Source organism: Heterodontus francisci, chromosome 22, assembly GCF_036365525.1.
Source record: "Heterodontus francisci isolate sHetFra1 chromosome 22, sHetFra1.hap1, whole genome shotgun sequence".
Classification (NCBI taxonomy): domain Eukaryota; kingdom Metazoa; phylum Chordata; class Chondrichthyes; order Heterodontiformes; family Heterodontidae; genus Heterodontus; species Heterodontus francisci.
The window spans coordinates 72898097-72907006 of NC_090392.1; positions in this window are offsets into that span (position 1 = coordinate 72898097).

Consider the following 8910-nt stretch of genomic DNA (forward strand, 5'->3'; position numbering starts at 1 on the left):
GTCCCCCAAGTCAAAGTGCACTTTGTGACAATTAAGGATATGATACATTCCTACTTGTATGTATGACTGAACATGCTTTACAGTAAATACAAAGATAGGGAATAGTTTTTAAAGCTTTTGAACAATGTGTGGGAGTGAAATGGATTATGTGTGCCAATAATTGTTTCATTTAAGATAAAGCTTTCCATTACTATGCTTAACAGGAACATAAATGTACTTAAATTAAATAAACTTACAGCAACATGTGGCACTGATTACTCAATTTTTCCTCTTAAGGGCACGTGATCTGCTTACATTAACATCAGTACTGGTATCGTTTGTAAAAGTGTCGCTGCACCACATTTTCACAATCAACTCAAGTTCTACAATAAAAGTAGCACCATTCACACATTATCTCCACAGTTCTGCAAATATATTGTTGAAGTGTTACTTATGTCAATTCACACTTAAGCAGCAATCCATGAACCTGGTGAATCTGGACAAACTCTGGGCCATGCTAATCTGTCAGCAATTTCTCACTGGAAACAATAGGGGAGGAACATGTTTTGTTCTGCTGCCCACATCCCACCCCCGTAACCCCCAGCAGAAGGGAATAGCAGCTTTACTTATGAGGAGATATTAGGGAAACTGGGGCTCTTTTCATTACAGTAACAACAACTTGCATTCATATAGCACTCTTAACACAGAAAGAAAATGCCTAAGGTATTTAGCAGACACAGAGCCTAAGAAGACGATATTAGAAGAGGTGAGCAAAAGCTTGGTTAAAAAGGTAGGTTTTAAAGAGAGTCTTAAACTTGTTTTACAAGTTTTAAACTTTATGGGCTGGATTTTACCAAGCCACGATGTCGGGCTCCGTTGAGGGGGCGGATCTGGTGGAGGGGCGGAGGGGCCAGAAGATGGTTGCAACAGAGGCCTGCCACAGAGCTTGACACCAGGAGGGCCCGGCCCGAACCTCGCAGCGGCGAAAAGGCTCCTTGGTGGCTGTCCCTCACCATCCCCTCCCCACCTGCCGCTGGCCGACGGGACCTGCATCTACATATTTAAATCAATGAAATGAATAAATTTAAATGAACTTACTCGCATTCTTCCAGGCCCGCTGCGATCCTCAGTGCAGTGGCCGGCACTCCCACGCCTTCAATTCCCCGTCTGGGGAAAGCCGACGTGACGCTGGTGGGGAGGGGATGCCGGGGGTTTGGTGGGGGAGTGTAGATTTCCAGTACGGGGGCGGGGGGTGGGGGGGGGGGTTGGAGGACAGAGTCAAATAAACGTAATGAGTGTTGGGGATGATGGGAAGGGGTGAACTTTAAACTTAGTGCAGTCTGGCCGGGGGGGAAGGTCAGATTTAAAAGGTGTTTTGGGGGGAAGGGCAAATAGTTAATGTAGTTGTCATTGGGGGGCTGGGAAGGGAGCATTAGAATTTTATTTGATAAATTTTGGGGGTGTATTATTAAAAATTTAAATAGGCCGGCAGGGCTGGCTGTTCTTTAAAAATGGCGCCAGCGCCTGGCGCACAGGCAGTTCACGCCATTGCTGGCACTGGACAGCCCGTCCCCGCCACATGATTGAGGGGTGGTGGGCCGCCCCAGCTCGTTAAATGAGCTGCCGCGTGGGAGATCACAGCGGCTCTTTGGCGTGCGGCCTGCTATTTTTTGAACTCGCCACCGGGTGCGACGACGGACTCTTAAAATCGAGCCCTATTTGTGGGCTTGTGCTTCTGAGAATGGATGACCCCTAATAGGGGAATTCACACACCAACTCTTAGTATCAAGCACTTGCAGGTTAGGTACAGCATGATTGAATGCAAAGTTATTTTTATTTGCTCATTAGATGTGGGCATCGCTGGCCAGGCCAGCATTTATTGCCCATCTCCAATTGCCCTTGAGAAGGTGGTGGTGAGCTGCCTTCTTGAACTGCTGCAGTCCATGTGGGGTAGGAACACCTACAGTGCTGTTAGGAAGGGATTTAAGTCCCTTCCACTCAGTTTCTGAAGAGCATTCCCCACTGCACTGGTCTTTATCCATTTTTCCACTTTCCTTGTTGCTCCTCTGAGTGAGAATGCCAAGTACAGAGGCTGTTTTATACTGTGAGCCATGAGCAGTCAAACTAGATTGAGGCCTCCCAAAGTTTAAAAACTTTCTTGCTTTGTAGATTCCATTATCCTTCACAAGTTTAAAAGTTTGCTATTACCAAATTAAATTGGAATTTTAAGCTGGAAATGGAAAGAAAGAAACTATCATTTTAATGTAAAATAACAATGCTATAGTTGTCTTTTTTTTACTGTGCTGGAACTTAACTGTTCAGCAATTCAGCAACTGTTAATAAAATAAGATTTTAGTTGTTTAATCCAGTGTCATGTACCAGCTCATCAGCATATTTTCTTGGTCACTCTCAATTCAATGGAAACTCATTAGTGCATAGTCACAATGTCCTTCCTACAGGAATGTTAAAAAGCATGTAGAGTTACAAAGAGTAAAGACATTCAGTCCATTAATGTGTCTCCTTCCACAGACCCTTCCCCAACTCATTCAATTTCATAAGGGAGAGGTGTGCACAAAAGCTCCTGAAAATAATGTGGAAATGCTCTAGAGTATTCATCTATCCTTACAGACATCCATTTTTCAACTCAGACTTGTTCTCTAGGCAACAGTACAGGAACCTACTTCTCAGCGAATTATGTCAGCTATTTCCCCTCCTGTTCCCAGTCTCCTTCCAGCATCGGCTGAATGGCCATCTTCATCTAAAATCATCTCCTCACCTTGTGAACTTTGCCTCATTAATCAATGCACTACCCTGGATTCTCTTCTGAAAAACTTACTAATGTTAGAAATTAGAAAAATGCTTAGAATAAGCATATATTTAGTAGTCAGCCTGAAATAGACAAACAAATAGTTTAGTTGTGCAAGTTTCGTTTCACTGGAAACTGCTTAAAGTTTCATTTCTCTAGAAACAAATCAACGGAATGATTGTTCTGAGGTGATGACAGCTATAGCTAGCCTAAAAAGGGGCCATGGTCAGATATGGTCTCTGCAATAGTGGGAGAGCAACTGGATAGATACTTATAACAAATAACCATACTACAAAGCTGTGTTAGGCTTTTCATTTAACCTTGCTTAATTAGGATACTTGCTGGAATGTAAAAGTTAATTGCTATGTAGGAATAGAATCGGAGTTACTTTAGTGAATCACTATGGTTCAATAGTCTGATAAGAAATATGAACAGCTGGACTGGATGGCCATTAAACTTCTGAAAGTTAGCTTTGAGGCTGGAGATGGAATGTCTCTAGGGAGGATAAAGCTGACTAGGGAGATCAACATGAGATGAGATACGGAAAAGATGATGTAAAGGCCTGGTTGATCAAGGATAGATGGTACATGCAAAGGCTCAAGAAGCTAATGGCAGGTGAATAACATTAAGGGCAGGCTTTTACCCCATGGTTTAGATAAAGACCCTGACACTTTATTGTGCATTTTCTAAAAAGTAAATCTTTGTAGGGCAATAGGTCTGTTAATAATCCATATAGATTCACCTCTGCAAAAGAGTATAATGTAATAAACTGAGAGGCCTCAGTGGAGTTGGCGGTGGAGAGAAACTCCTAAGGTTCGACCCATGCTAACACGCCTGGGTAGTTTGAGAAGTGATAAAGACGTGAGGCACCGAGAAGAAATGTGAGAGAAGAAAGAAAGCTGTTCATGCATGCCAGCCATCCTGCCCAATCTGGACTAGTACTCACTACTTTTCATGGTTGTATGTTTTTGCTTTATAACTAACGTGTTATATCCCATCTTAAACTCTGATTAAACTCAACACACCCACCATATTGATTGCAGCCAATCCTGATTGATTAGATAATTGATAGCGACAACAAATCATGCTTAAATTAAAATATCAACAAATTGGAAAGATTAAAAAAACGCATTCTCTGCTCCTTCCCATCTGTGTCTCTATGTCTTACTGGTGTGTAACTAATCATTGCTACCATAGTACAATTTCTCCAAGTCCCAAATTCCTCAATAACATTCTCTCTGCCTGGGACTTATTGTTTCATTTGATGCTTTGGGTTTCAAACTGTGCATAAATTCTGTCAATTTTAAGATTTTAAGGCTTTTTATACATATATAAAGAGCAAGAGGGTAACCAGGGAAAGGGTTGGCCCACTCAAGGACAGAGGAGGGAATCTATGTGTGGAGCCAGAGGAAATGGGCGAGGTAATAAATGAGTACTTTGCATCAGTATTCACCAAAGAGAAGGACTTGGTGGATGATGAGTCTAGGGAAGGGAGTGTAGATAGTCTGGGTCATGTCGTTATCAAAAAGGAGGAGGTGTTGGGCGTCTTGCAAAGCATTAAGGTAGATAAGTCCCCAGAGCCTGATGGGATCTACCCCAGAATACTGAGGGAGGCAAGGGAAGAAATTGCCGGGGCCTTGACAGAAATCTTTGTATTCTCATTGGCTACAGGTGAGGTCCCAGAGGACTGGAGAATAGCCAATGTTGTTCCTTTGTTTAAGAAGGGTAGCAAGGATAATCCAGGAAATTATAGGCCAGTGAGCCTTATGTCAGTGATAGGGAAATTAATAGAGAGGATTCTTTGGGACATGATTTACTCACAGCTGGGAACAAATGAACTTATTAGCGAGAGGCAGCATGGTTTTGTGAAGGGGAGGTCGTGTCTCACTAACTTGATTGAGTTTTTTGAGGAAGTGGCGAAGATGATTGATGAAGGAAGGGCAGTGGATGTTGTCTATATGGACTTCAGTAAATCCTTTGACAAGGTCCCTCATGGCAGACTGGTACAAAAGGTGAAGTCACATGGGATCAGAGGGGAGCTGGCAAGATGGATACAGAACTGGTTCGGTCATAGAAGACAGAGGGTGGCAGTGGAAGGCTGCTTTTCTGAATGGAGGGATGTGACTAGTGGTGTTCCGCAGGGATCAGTGCTGGGACCTTTGCTGTTTGTATTATAGAAAATGATTTGGAGGAAAATGTAGCTGGTCTGATTAGTAAGTTTGCTGACGACACAAAGGTTGGTGGAGTTGCGGATAGTGATGAGGATTGTCAGAGGATACAGCAGGATATAGATCGGTTGGAGACTTGGGCGGAGAAATGGCAGATGGAATTTAATCCAGGCAAATGTGAGGTAATGCATTTTGGAAGATCTAATACAGGTGGGAAGTATACAGTAAATGGCAGAACCCTTAGGAGTATTGACAGGCAGAGAGATCTGGGCGTACAGGTTCATAGGTCACTGAAAGGGGCAACACATGTGGATAAGGTAGTCAAGAAGGCATACGGCATGGTTGCCTTCATCAGTCGGGACATTGAGTGTAAAAATAGGCAAGTCATGCTGCAGCTGTACAGAACCTTAGTTAGGCCACACTTGGAATATTGCGTACAACTCTGGTCGCCACATTACCAGAAGGACGTGGAGGCTTTGGAGAGGGTACAGAAGAGGTTTACCAGGATGTTGCCTGGTCTGGAGGGCATTGGCTATGAGGAGAGGCTGGATAAACTCGGATTGTTTTCACCTGAACGACGGGGGTGGAGGGGCGACATGATAGAGGTTTACAAAGTTATGAGCGGCATGGACAGAGTGGATAGTCAGAAGCTTTTTCCCAGGGTGTAAGAGTCAGTTACTAGGGGACATAGGTTTAAGGTGCGAGGGGCAAAGTTTAGAGGGGATGTGCGAGGCAAGTTCTTTACACAGAGGGTGGTGAGTGCCTGGAACTTGTTGCTGGGGGAGGTGGTGGAAGCAGGTACGATAGCGACGTTTAAGAGGCATCTTGACAAATACATGAATAGGATGGGAATAGAGGGATACGGTCCTCGGAAGTGCAGAAGGTTTTAGTTTAGAGAGGCATCAAGATCGGCACAGGCTTGGAGGGCCGAATGGCCTGTTCCTGTGCTGTACTGTTCTTTGTTCTTTGTTTATATCCAACATCAAATTTTATTTTATTCTAATTTAATTAACATCGCTCATTGGATTGGAACAATGGTGCATAATGAGGCAGAAATGACAACAAAAGGTGCATGTTCAATCCTCTAAAATTCTCTTCGAATTAGTTCACAATCTTGAAAGGGTGTCAGGAGGCAGTTATGTGTCGAAATTTTTCACTCGGCACATGGTGGAGGGTGGGGTGTTGGTGGGCGATGGTGGTGGTGGAATATGAGAGAGTTACCCCTCCTGCTGTCACGTAGCCCCAAGTTATGCTGTTTCAGAAAAGGCATAAAATCAGACAGTATTTATTTATTTAGAGATACAGCACTGAAACAGGCCCTTCGGCCCACCGAGTCTGTGCCGACCAACAACCACCCATTTATACTAACCCTACAGTAATCCCATATTCCCTACCACCTACCTACACTAGGAGCAATTTACAATGGCCAATCTACCTATCACCTGCAAGTCTTTGGCTGTGGGAGGAAGCTTGGAGCACCCGGCGAAAACCCACGCGGTCACAGGGAGAACTTGCAAACTCCGCACAGGCAGTACCCAGAATCGAACCTGGGTCCCTGGAGCTGTGAGGCTGCGGTGCTAACCACTGCGCCACTGTGTGGGAGGCCATTCAGCCCATTGTGCCTCTGCTGGCTCTCTGAAAGAATTATCCAATTAGTCCTCCTCCCCCACTCTTTCACCTTAACCCTGAAATGTTTTCCTTTTCAAGCCTATATCCAATTCTCCTTTGAAGGTTACTATTGAATATGCTGCCACTACCCTTTTAGGTATGGAAGTTACTTCTATCTTTGTGAAAATTTTATAATTTTGCATTATTTTACAGCACACTGAGAATCCAGTTCTGGGTCTACTGGCGCATGCACACAAGAAACGCTATTGGTGAACGGCTGCTGCACGTTCTCTCAATGGAAAAGAATATACCATTATTCTGTTAAAAGAGATGAAAAATAGCCTTATAAATCCACGTTGCATAAATAAGCTGTATAGTCGTTTTCATTGTGCCTACAGGTAAGATTTGAACAGTTGAGTGATACAAAAGGTAACTTCTGCTAATCTAACCCTATTTGTGATTTGGAAACCACTCTGCTTTTCTACCTGATGCAGCAAATGGTGTTCCAATGAGCTCTGTAAAAAATTGACTTCTCACTTGGTACGCGCCAATTATTTTGCACAAAAGTTAAGCCTAGAATCTACCTGCACTAGACAATACTGTACTTCAAGGAAACATGTTGCTTGATTTTGTTTTTCTAGAACCTTGGGAAATAGGTAGTTCTGTAGAGTAACTGTGATCAAATCAAGTGATCTTTGGCTACAGGCAGCTTTGCTCAAATAAGGCAGATATTTAACCCATTGAGAATTGTTTTTTGATTCTGATGAATGAAAGGTCATCGATCTGAAACGTTAGCTCTATTTTTCTCACCACAGATGCTGCCAGACCCACTGAGTATTTGTAGCATTTTCTGTTTTTTGTTCCGGATTTACAGCATCCACAGTATTTTGAACTTGTGTTGGAGAATTGTTTTGCTTTCCAGGAGGAGTATATTTTATGACAAATAGATTTTTATCTATGAAAAGAAAGAGATTTCTTTTATAAAGTACTTATATGAAGTCCAAAAAGGTTTTATGACGGATAAATTACTTTTGAAGTTGGTTGGCATCCTTCCATCTATGAGAGATGATGGACACGCAGCAAACAATCCATTTTGTTGAGGTGTCTTCTCTTGATGCACCTTTGTTGATGGCTGTGAAGGCCAATCCTTGAGAGGCAGGTTCTGCCACAAGTGCTGCACATGAAGCTGCCAAGTGACGCTGTGAGTTTTTGACGTTGGCGCCTGTTGCCAAGCTGCTGTAGTAACTGGTCATCATGATAGTGCACACCAGTCTACAAGATGTGTCAGGATTTCCCTCTTCCGCCAGCTAGTGACCCCCAGGTACAATAGTGGACATTTAGAGCTTTCATGTCACGCTTGCAAGCATCCTTGAAGCGGAGCTTTGGGCGCCCCACTGCTTGTCTGGCCCTGGCTACCTCACCATACAGAAGGTCCTTGGGCACTTTGGGCAAGGATCCCCCATCTCCCAGGAGCCAGCAAGCAACCCCGCATGGGTTTCACCGTCGTGCTCCCCACGTGCAACAGGCCCACCCACTGCTGGGCTAATATCAGCAATGGCAGAAAGAGGCCCATAATTGAGCATTAACTGTCCACTTAAGGACCTCAATTGGCAGCAGGATGGGAAGACCATTCATAGGCCTTCCTGCCACAGACTTAATCGGGGTGGTGGCAGGAAGGTGACGGTGTCCCCACCGGCCACCATCCTGCCCGATTAAATGCCCTCTCCGCCTCCAAACTCGCCGTGGGGGAGAACATAAAATAGCGCCCCAGCATATCCCACTAAAGTTTAACATCTCATCCTAAAAACCTCGACAATGCAGTACTCCCTCCCTACTGCATTTATCTACATAACAGTTACAACTCTAGTATGAAACATTTTGGGATTTCTTAAAGACATGATGAAGAGCTATATAAATGATTGCTCTTGGTGCCAAACTTTCACTCTTGCATCTGTTCTTTACTACATTTTTAAATCTCTATTTCACAGCCAACTCTGTTTCTTGTGTTCTTCAGGGTAAATTTTAACGGACATAAAATTGCATGTGGCGTGTTCCGAAATTCCCGATGCGCTCCCAGCACCCGAGATTCTGTAGGAGAAGCACTGAACACCCCTTCGTCTTCTTGTTTAATAGGAAACGGCAATTCAATTACAATTGCACCATTCTGCACTACAAAAGGTAGTGTAACTATCAAGTAACTATGCAAAAGAGAGAGTGTTTTTTTAGTTTTTAATCATGAATGTGTCTGCCGTTTAGGTATCCATTTTCACAAGTAAAACTCAACTGTTTCCCCATTGCGTGGTTGTTAAATGTTGCTTCCAGTTCCGGGCCAATGGTACTTAAAAATAC